Source organism: Bison bison, unplaced genomic scaffold (assembly GCF_000754665.1).
Source record: "Bison bison bison isolate TAMUID 2011002044 unplaced genomic scaffold, Bison_UMD1.0 scf7180017864263, whole genome shotgun sequence".
In the NCBI taxonomy this organism is placed as follows: Eukaryota; Metazoa; Chordata; class Mammalia; order Artiodactyla; family Bovidae; genus Bison; species Bison bison.
The window spans coordinates 4092963-4103647 of record NW_011494835.1 but is presented as its reverse complement, the minus strand read 5'-3'; positions in this window follow the sequence as shown (position 1 = coordinate 4103647).

Below are 10685 nucleotides of genomic sequence, written 5' to 3'. Positions count from 1 at the left end.
CAGGAGTTGGACAAGACTGAGCGACTGAACTGAACTGAAGTAGTTTAAGGTATGTAAGAAGGTAGGATTTGTGTTTTGTTTGGTTATACCAATTTCTACTTCATACAGTTAAAAGCTGAGTGCTTAAAGTGGTATCCAGGTGGAAAGTTTATGCAGGAAATACCTTGACTCATTCCTTGATATTTGGAGGCTTTCTCATAGGCAGTTTTTCATTCAGTTGAAACATGTTTCAGGTTTAATGATTAATTCACTACATAATTTAATTTGCTAAAATATGAGAAAAACTAAAGGAACACTGATTTAAACCACATAAATCAAGTTAGATAACCTCCTCCACCTTAGGGAGGATGACAAGTCATGTTTAAAGTCATCCAGCTGTAGTTCTGTGACTGCCTTACTGACCACATAGTCCCTTTGCACCAGAGATAAGACTGTAGAAGACTCAGGGCTGTTGCTCTGTTTTAGCTATGCTGCGTCATCTGAGATTATGATTTAGTTGTCACAGTAACTTTTTACTGGAAGCTCATGGTATCGTGTTCAGAGAGACATCTATTATCTTTCGCAGAAATCCAATTTGTTTGGAGGTTATGTTGAAGCAAGCATTAGTTTTATATAAAAAGTAAACCATATTACTTACTAGCAGTACTATTGTGCAATTTTCTACTAGGTTTATATATGTGTGTGTGTGTGTGTGTGTGTGTGTGTGTGTGTGTGTGTGTGTGTGTGTGTTTTGGCCATATGGCATACAGGATCTTGTGTGTGTGTGTGTGTGTGTGTGTGTTTTGGCCATATGGCATACAGGATCTTAGTTCCCTGACCAGGGATTGAACCCATGACCCCCACAGTGGAAGTACAGAGTCGTAACCACTGGACCTCCAGGGAATTCCGTTTATGGTTTTGAAGGACACTGAAAATCTGTTCCGAGAGGCATTATTTCTGCCAGAAAGGACATCACTTTCTAAGTTTCCTTTGGCTTGAATCCTTGATTCTTGCTTACAAAAAGTATATTCTGTGACTCTGTTCTCTTAAAACACTGTTGTCAAATAAACCAGCCACAATATTTACAAGTTACTGATGTTTATTATAAAGCTGTAATTTTCCAAAATAATATAGAAATGGGAAAAGAGTAGTAAATTGCATAATTACAGAGATGAACCTTGTAATTGAAAATTAAAATGTCAACGTTCACTAAATTCTCAAATTTCCTGTAATTTTCCATTAGTATCCATCATAAATTCCTCTGCATTAATCACACTAAAGATAAGAATCAATAACATCCCTTCAATAATTTAAGACAGAAGTACAGCGTCTTTAACAAGATGCTGCTGCCATGAAGGGAAATAAGATGAACGCAGAAGTACATTCACTTTAAAATTTTGCATGCAACTGTGTAGCAACACACTGGAAAATCTAGAGGAAATGGATAATTTCCTAGTAAAACATAAAAGATCAAAAGCGACCCAAGATAAAATTCTACATGTTAATAGACCAATTTTCAGATATGAATGAAAGAAGCAAATTTTAAAATCCTAATTTTAAAAGTTCCAGGTTTGCAATGGCAACACACTCCAGTACTTGCCTGTAAAATCCCATGGACGGAGGAGCCTGGTAGGCTGCAGTCCATGGGGTCGCTAGGAGTTGGACACGACTGAGCGACTTCACTTTCACTTTTCACTTTCATGCATTGGAGAAGGAAATGGCAACCCACTCCAGTGTTTTTGCCTGGAGAATCCCAGGGACAGGGGAGCCTGGTGGGCTGCTGTCTCTGGGGTCGCACAGAGTCAGACACGACTGAAGTGACTTAGCAGCAGCAGCAGGTTTGCAAAAAGATGATTCTAATGTGATTTAAAGTATCCCAAATTTCTTCAAAAAGGAACAACTCTTCAACTCATTTCATACAGCTGCTGCTGCTGTGGCTGCAAACTGTCCGACTCTGTGCGACCCCATAGACAGCAGCCCACCAGGCTCTTCTGTCCACAGGATTCTCTAGGCAAGAATAGTGCAGTGGGCTGCCATTTCCTTCTCCAATTCATACAGCTAGTATAATATTAATATAAAAAATTGGTAAAGAAACAGAAGCCCCCCCCCCCAAAAAAAGACCAATCTCATCTATACATATGGATGAAAATTCTAAATAAAGGTGTGCTGTGCTTAGTCACTCATTTGTGTCTGACTTTTTACCACCCCATGGACTGTAGCCCACCTGGCTCCTCTGTCCATGGGAATTCTCCAGGCAAGAATACTGTAGAGGGTTGCCACGCCCTCCTCCAGGGGATCTTCCCAACCCAGGGATCAAACCCAGGTCTCCTGCACTGCAGGTGGATTCTTTACCAGCTGAGCTACTAGGGAAGCCCAAACAAAAGTGACACACTGTTAAAAAAAAAATCACGATGGCAAAAAGGATTGTATTCCAGGAATTCAAGAGTGTTTTGATTTCAGCACATCTATTAATACAATCTTGTCACTTCTTTTTAATCTCCTCTGCTTTTGTTAGGTTCTTAATGTTTCTGTTCTTTATTGTGCCCATCCTGAGGTGAAATGTTGCCTTGATACCTCCAATTTTCTTAAAGAGATCTCTAATCTTTCCCATTCTATTGCTTTCCTCTATTTCTTTGCATTGTTCATTGAAGAAGGCCTTTTCATCTCTCCTTGCTATTCTCTGGAACTCTGCATTCAGTTGGGTATATCTTTCCCTTTCTCCTTTGCTTTTTTGCTTGTCTTCTTTCCTCAGCTATTTATAAAGCATCCTCAGACAACTACTTTGCCTTATTGCACTTCTTTTTCTTTGGGATGGTTTTGGTCACTCACTGCCTCCCGTACAATGTTATGAACCTCTGTCCATAGTTCTTCAGGTCCTCTGTCTACCAGATCAAATCCTCTGAATCTATTTGTCCTAATGACTGGGATAACCAGGATACTGTGGTCACTTACCTAGAGCCAGACATCCTTGAGTGTGAAGTCAAATGGGCCTTCCTTAGGAAGCATTACTACAAACAAAGCTAGTGGAAGTGACAGAATTCCAGCTGAGCTATTTCAAATCCTAAAACATGATGCTGTGAAAGTGCTGCACTCAGTATGTCAGCAAATTTGGAAAACTCAGCAGTGGTCACAGGACTGGAAGAGATTAGTTTTCATTCCAATCCCAAAGGAGGACAGTGCCAAAGAATGTTAAAATAACCAGACAATTTTGCTCATTTTGCATGCTAGTAAGGTTATGCTCAAAATCCTTCAAGCTAGGCTTCAGCAGTATGTGAACCGAGAACTTCTAGGTGTACAAGTTGGGTTTTGAAAAGGCAGAGGAACCAGAGATTGAATTGCTAACATACATTGGATCATAGAGAAAGCAAGGGAATTTCAGAAAAATACATGGTTTTGCATCATTGACTATTCTAAAGCCTTTGACTGTGTGGATCACAACAAACTATGGAAAATTCTTAAAGAGATGGGAATACCAGGCCACCTTACCTGTCTCCTGAGGTATCTGTATGCAGGTCAAGAAGCAACAGTTAGAATCTTACATGGAACAATGGACTGGTTCAAAATTGGGAAAGGAGTAAGTACATCAAGGCTGTATACTGTCATCCTGCTTATTTAATTTATATGCAGAGTACATCATGAGAAGTCCTGGGCTGGATGAACACATAAGCTGGAATGACAATTGCCAGGGAAATATCAACAAACTCAGACATGCAGATGATATCACTCTAATGGCAGAAAATGAAGAGGAACTAAAGAGCCTCTTGAGGGTAAAAGAAGAGAGTGAAAAAGCTGGCTTAAAATTCAACAGTCAAAAAAGTAAGATCATGGCATCCAGTTCCATCACTTCGCAAATAGAAAGGGAAAACAGAGGAAGCAGTGACAGATTTTATTTTCTTGAGCCCCCAAATCCCTGTGGATGGTGACTGCAGCCATAATTAAAAGACACTTGCTCCTTGGAAGGAAAGCTATGTCAAACCTAGACAGCGTGTTGAAAAGCAAGGACATCACTTTGCCGACAGAGCTGGTTTCCCAGAAGTCATGAATGGATGTTAGGGTTGGACCATAAAAAAAACTGAGCACCAAAGAATTGATGCTTTTGAACCATGGTGCTGGAGAAGACTCTTTAGAGTTCCCTGGACTGCAAGGAGATCCAACCAGTCAATCCTAAAGGAAATCAAACTTGAATATTCATTGAAAGGACTGATGCTGAAGCTGAAGCTCCAATACTTTGGCCACCTGATGTGAAGAGCAGAATCCCTAGAAAAGACCCTGATGCTGGGAAAGACTGAAGGCAAAAGGAGAAAGGGGTGGCAGGGGATGAGATGGTTAGATAGCATCACTGACTCAATGGATATGAATTTGAGCAAACTCCAGGAGATAGTGAAGGTCAGAGAAGCCTGGTATGCACAGTCCATGAGGTCGCAGAGAGTCGGACACGACTTAGCAACTGAACAACAATTAACAGAAACAGTTACCCAGATGATTAAAGAAGCAAAAACATGATCATATTTGTTGTTGTTCAGTCACTCAGTCGTGTCTGACTCTTTGCGATCCCATGGACTGCAGCACGCCAGGTTTCCCTGTCCTTCACCAACTCCCGGAGCTTGCTCAAACTCATGTCCATTGAGTTGGTGATGCCATCCAAACATCTTGTCCTGTATCATCCCATTCTCCTCCTGCCTTCAATCTTTCTTAGCATCACTGTCTTTTCCAATGAGTTGGCTCTTTGCATCAGGTGGCCCCAGTACTGAAGCTTCAGCTCCATGATCATATCGATAGATGGTGAAAGGCACGTTACTAAGATTTAGTAGCCATTCTTAATGAAGATTCTTGAGTAAAACAGAAATCGAAGGAAACTGCTTAAAACAATGAAGAGTATTTATGAAAACTGCAATTATTTAAAATTGTAAGCTGTTTCAATTAAAATCAGGAACTAATTGGAATGGTTACTGTCAATTATTAAAGAGTATTTTGGAGGATCCAGTGACTGTTGATATGATTTTATATGCCTAGGAAATGCCAGAGCTTGGAAAAGACAGAATTAGAGAGGGATTTTGAGTAAAGTACTCAGAAACCAGATGAATATACAAAATTTAATAGCAATAAGCACTCAGAAGTGCTAATGGGATAAATATTTCATTCACGATAGCAAAAAAGCCCAAAAGGTAGAATAAATTTGCTCAGAAAAGTACAATACTTATAAGAAAAAAATAACCTATAAAAATGTTACTATAAGATACTGAACAAAATTTAAACATACTAAAAAACACTACTGTAAAAATACAAATCTCTTAAAGTTAATTGAATAGAACACATTAGAATTATGAGTATTTTTAAATTGGATTAAACTATCTTAAGATTCATTTGGAATAGTCAGAAAATTCTACAAAAACAAACAATATGAGAGAAACTTTACTCACCAGATATCAGCATATACTACAGTCATTGGAATCAAGTCAATATGGTAAGAAAAATAACTGCATTAAATAAGAATAAACTAGATTGGTAGAAAAGAATTGAGGTGAAAATTTAACATATGATGAATATGGTGCTTTAATTCAAACAGAAAACAACACTGGACTCCTAATTTTCATTAAAAGCTTTGATGTGATATAAAATTATTTAAAAAATAATTACTGGGAATTCCCTGGCAGTCCAGGGATGAGAACTCAGTGCTCTCACTGCCAGAGCCCTTAGTTCAACCCCTGGTTGGGGAACTAAGATCCCACAGGTCAGAGGGCATGGCCAAAAACAAAAAAAATATTTTTTATTATTTTAGAAAGAGAGTTGGGGGTGGGGAAGAAGAAAAGAGACTAAAGATAGGGAAACCTAAGTGGCAAAAATTAACAATTTTTTGTGACAAAAGAGGTAAAGTCAAATATCAATTATACATAATAAACATGGGGGAAACTGCAATGTAGGTTACAAAGAGTTAATATCTATATTGCTCTGGATTATGTAATATGTAATGATAACATGTATTATAGAGCACTGAAAAATGGGCAAAAAAAAAAAAAAAAGGTAAACAAAACCATGGGCAAATACAAAGATACAACCGTAGAAGAATAAGTCCAAATGAACAAGATATATAAAATTAAAATTATGCTCAAACTCACTAGTGATCAGGAAAATACAAATAAAGCTCTAGAAGACTGTCATTTTATACCCCAGTAGATAGGTAGTCACATGTAAAGAGGAGCAATACCCATCGCTGGTGGGAATTTTCCAGGAGGGACCAAGTATTCTCATATATGAGCAGTAAGAAATACAGATTGTGACAGTCTTTTAGGAGGAAATATATTCTTTTTCACAGCAATCCTACAGAAATAAAAACAGTATATTTGTCCATATATATATATATTTTATTGCAACATTGATCTTAAGGGAAAATACATATTAGAGCTATATTAGTTGATGTAGTATTTCTATGCAGTAGTGATGGGATATATATTAATATGTATATTATATACTCTTATTTTGGGTTGTGTGTGTATGTATATATGTTTGCATATGATTTATAGCATGAAGAAAAATGAAAATGATGTATCAAAACAGAGAGATTACTTTACCAACAAAGGTCCATCTAGTCAAAGCTATGGTTTTCCAGTAGTCATTTATGGATGTGAGAGTTGGACCATAAAGAAAGTTGAACACCGAAGAACTGATGCTTTTGAACTGTGGTGTTGGAGAAGACACTTGAGAGCCCCTTGGACTGCAAGGAGATCCAACCAGTCAATCCTAAAGGAGATCAGTCCTGAATATTCATTGGAAGGACTGATGCTGAAGCTCCAATACTTTGGCCACCTGATGCAAAGAATTGACTCATTAAAAATGACCCTGATGCTGGGAAAGCTTGAAGGCAGGAGGAGAAGGGGACAACGGAAGATAAGATGGTTGGATGGCACCAGCGGCTCAATGGACGTGGGTTTGAGTAAGTTCTGGGAGTCGGTGATGGACAAGTGCTGCAGTCCATGGGGTCGCAGAGAGTCAGGCAGACTGAGCGACTGAACTGAACTGAAAGTAGATGATATCTTTTATCTAGAGAGGGTAGGTAAAGATGGGAATTTGGGTGGGAAAGGGAAGAGGAGAGAGGAAAGAATAAGCAAATAGAAAAAAAAATTTCATGTATGAGATCTCATTTTCAAATTATATCAATTAAACATGTGCATATAAAATAAGAAAGCTTTTAAAGTTTTAAAACATTAATTGGATTTGATGTCATGAAGGTCACTTTATGACCTTACCCAGAGAAGTTTTGGGTAAGTGGAAGCAAAGAATAAAGTAAAATTCTTATTAGAGCAGTTTGAATAATAAATAAATAGTAAGATAGCAGACCATTATAAACAAACTTTGCCAAATAATATAATACTAATAAAAAAGTAAAATACAATAAACAACGATAACCAAAAAAAGGGATAAAGAAAGCTATCATATGTTATGTTTATGAAGCAAAGTTGGCCTCTGTATATTGGCCCATGGGTGGTTTATTTCTTCAGAGTAGGTTGTGACCCACTAGCTCAAAAGCCGCTGGCACCAAACCAAAATTTCACCCATCTACTTGTTTTAAACATAATCCAAACAAACAATTTTTAGCCATTTAGAGCTTGCCTACTTTTTATAACCTGTGAAACTGTCCAAAATCTGCTTGCCAAAGATGAAATAAGCCTTTGGGCAACAAAGACTCTAAGCTGCCTCTTTGCTTTGGAACTCTCTAACTCAGAGACTCCTGATGTGCTGCTGAGTAACATAATACATAAGCCCCCTAGACAAAAAACCTCTGTCTCTGATGCCTTTTCCCCCCAGTATGCTCGCCCTCCTTCCCTTCTTGAAGGGGGCCTGATGCCTTAAAGCTCTGGGTGGTACTAGGGCCTTTCCCAACTTGCAGACCTATCGAGTAGTGCCAGAACAGCTCGTGTGCAGCTACTGCCACCTCATGGCCACAACGTTATCTTTGCTCAGCCCCGAAGTGCTCAAACTCACTCCCTTATGCTACATAATATAAAAGTAAAAATTCACCAGAAAGATACACCAGTTCAGAAATTGTAGACACCTGATAAATCCTCAAAATAAATAAATCAAAAATGAATAAAATTACAAAGAATAATTGACAAGCTCACAAATACAGTGAGAGAGAGATTGTAACACATTACTTTCAGTAATTGACTAAATGGACAAAAAATTAGTAAGCCTATATAGATTTTATAGAACTCAAATCAGCAGTTAAAGAATACCCCTTGTTTTGAAGCACACTTGAAATATTTACAAAAATTGAATATATATTAGGCCTAAAGGTATCAAACTATTAAACTGATATGGAGACCACAAAGTACTACTATTAGAAATCAATAATAAAAGATTACCCAAAAGAATGTAAAATTTTAGAAATTAAAAATACTCTTCCAAATAATTCATGGAACTGAGAAGTAATTAAAATAAAAAAATTAGAACATGTTTAAAATTGGGTGAAGATGAAAAGATTACATACCAATAGATATGTAATAGCTGAAGAAGTATTTAGAGGGAAAAAGCAGTACTTAGATGCAATCTCAACAACAATAGAATTATCCCTGTTCATTTCCAAGATAAACCACTCAGTATCACAGTAATCCAAGTCTATGCCCCAACCAGAAATGCTGAAAAAGCTGAAGTTGAACGGTTCTATGAAGACCTACAAAACCTTCTAGAACTAACACCCAAAAAAGACATCCTTTTCATTATAGGGTATGGAATGCAAAAGTAGGAAGCCAAGAGATATCTGGAATAACAGGCAAATTTGGCCTTGGAGTACAAAATGAAGCAGGGCAAAGACTAACAGAGTTTTGCCAAGAGAATGCATTGCTGCTGCTTCTGCTGCTAAGTCGCTTCAGTCGTGTCTGACTCTGTGTGACCCCACAGACGCCAGCCCACCAGGCTCCCCCGTCCCTGGGATTCTCCAGGCAAGAACACCGGAGTGGGTTGCCATTTCCTTCTCCAATGCATGAAAGTGAAAAGTGAAAGTGAAGTCGCTCAGTCGTGTCTGACTCTTCGAGACCCCATGGACTGCAGCCCACCAGGCTCCTCCATCCATGGGATTTTCCAGGCAAGAGTACTGGGGTGGGGTGCCATTGCCTTCTCTGAGAGAACGCACTAGTCATAGGAAAACCCTCTTCCAATAACACAAGAGAAGACTCTATATGTGGACATCACCAGATGGTCAATACCAAAATCAGACTGATTATATTCTTTGCAGCCAAAGATGGAGAAGCTCTATACAGTCAGCAAAAATAAGACCAGGAGCTGACTGTGGCACAGATCATGAACTCCTTATTGCCAAATTCAGACTTAAATTGAAGAAAGTAGGGAAAACCACTAGACCATTCAGGTATGACCTAAATCAAATCCCTTACGATTATACAGTGGAAGTGACAAATAGATTCAAGGGATTAGATCTGATAGAGTGCCTAAAGAACTATGGACAGAGGATTGTGATATTGTACAGGAGGCAGTGATAAGACCATCCCCAAGAAAAAGAAATGCAAAAAGGCAAAATGGTTGTCTGAGGAGGCCTTACAAATAGCTGAGAAAAGAAAAGAAGTTAAAGGCAAAGGAGAAAAGGAAAGATATACCCATTTAAATGTAGAGTTCAGCATGGAGAGATAAGAAAGTCTTCCTTAGTGATCAGTGCAAAGAAATAGAGGAAAACAAGAGAATGGGAAAGATTTAGAGACCTCTTCAAGAAAATCAGAGATACCAAGGGAACATTTCATGCAAAGCTGGGTACAATAAAGGACAGAAATGGTATGGACCTAACAGAAGCAGAAGATATTAAGAACAGGTGGCAAGAATACACAGAAGAACTGTACAAAAAAGATCTCCATGACCCAGATAACCATGGTGGTGTGATCACTCTCCTAGAGTGAGACATCCTGGAATGTGAAGTCAAGTGGCCCTTAGGAAGCATCAGTACGAACAAAGCTAGTGGAGGTGATGAAATTCAGTTGAGTTATTTCAAATCCTAAAAGATGATGCTGTGAAAGTGCTGCACTCAATATGCCAGCAAATTTGGAAAAATCGGCAGTGGCCAGTGGACTGGAAAAGGTCAGTTTTCATTCCAATCCCAAAGAAAGGCAATGCCAAAGAATGCACAAACTACTACACAGTTGCACTCATCTTACATGCTAGCAAAATAGTGCTCAAAATTCTCCAAGCTAGGCTTTAAAAGTTTGTGAACTGTAAACTTCCAGATCTTCAAGCTTAATTTAGAAAGGCAGAGGAACCAGAGATCAAATTGCCAACATTCGTTGGATCATTGAAAAAGCAAGAGAATTCCAGAAAAACATCTACTTTTGCTTCATTGACTATGCCAAAGCCTTTGACTGTGTGGACCACAACAAACTGGAAAATTCTTCAAGAGATGGGAATACCAAACCACTTTACCTGCCTCCTGAGAAATCTGTACACAGGTTAAGAAGGAACAGTTAGAACTAGACATGGAACAACAGACTGATTTCAAATCGGGAAAGGAGTACATCAAGGCTGTATATTGTCACCCTGCTATTTAAATTATATGCAGAGTACATCATGAGAAATGCTGGACTGGATGAAGCACAAGCTGGAATCAAGATTGCCAGGAGAAATATCAATAACCTCAGATATGCAGATGATACCACCCTTATGGCAGAAAGTGAAGAAGAACTAAAGAGCCTCTTGATGAAAGTGAAAGAGGA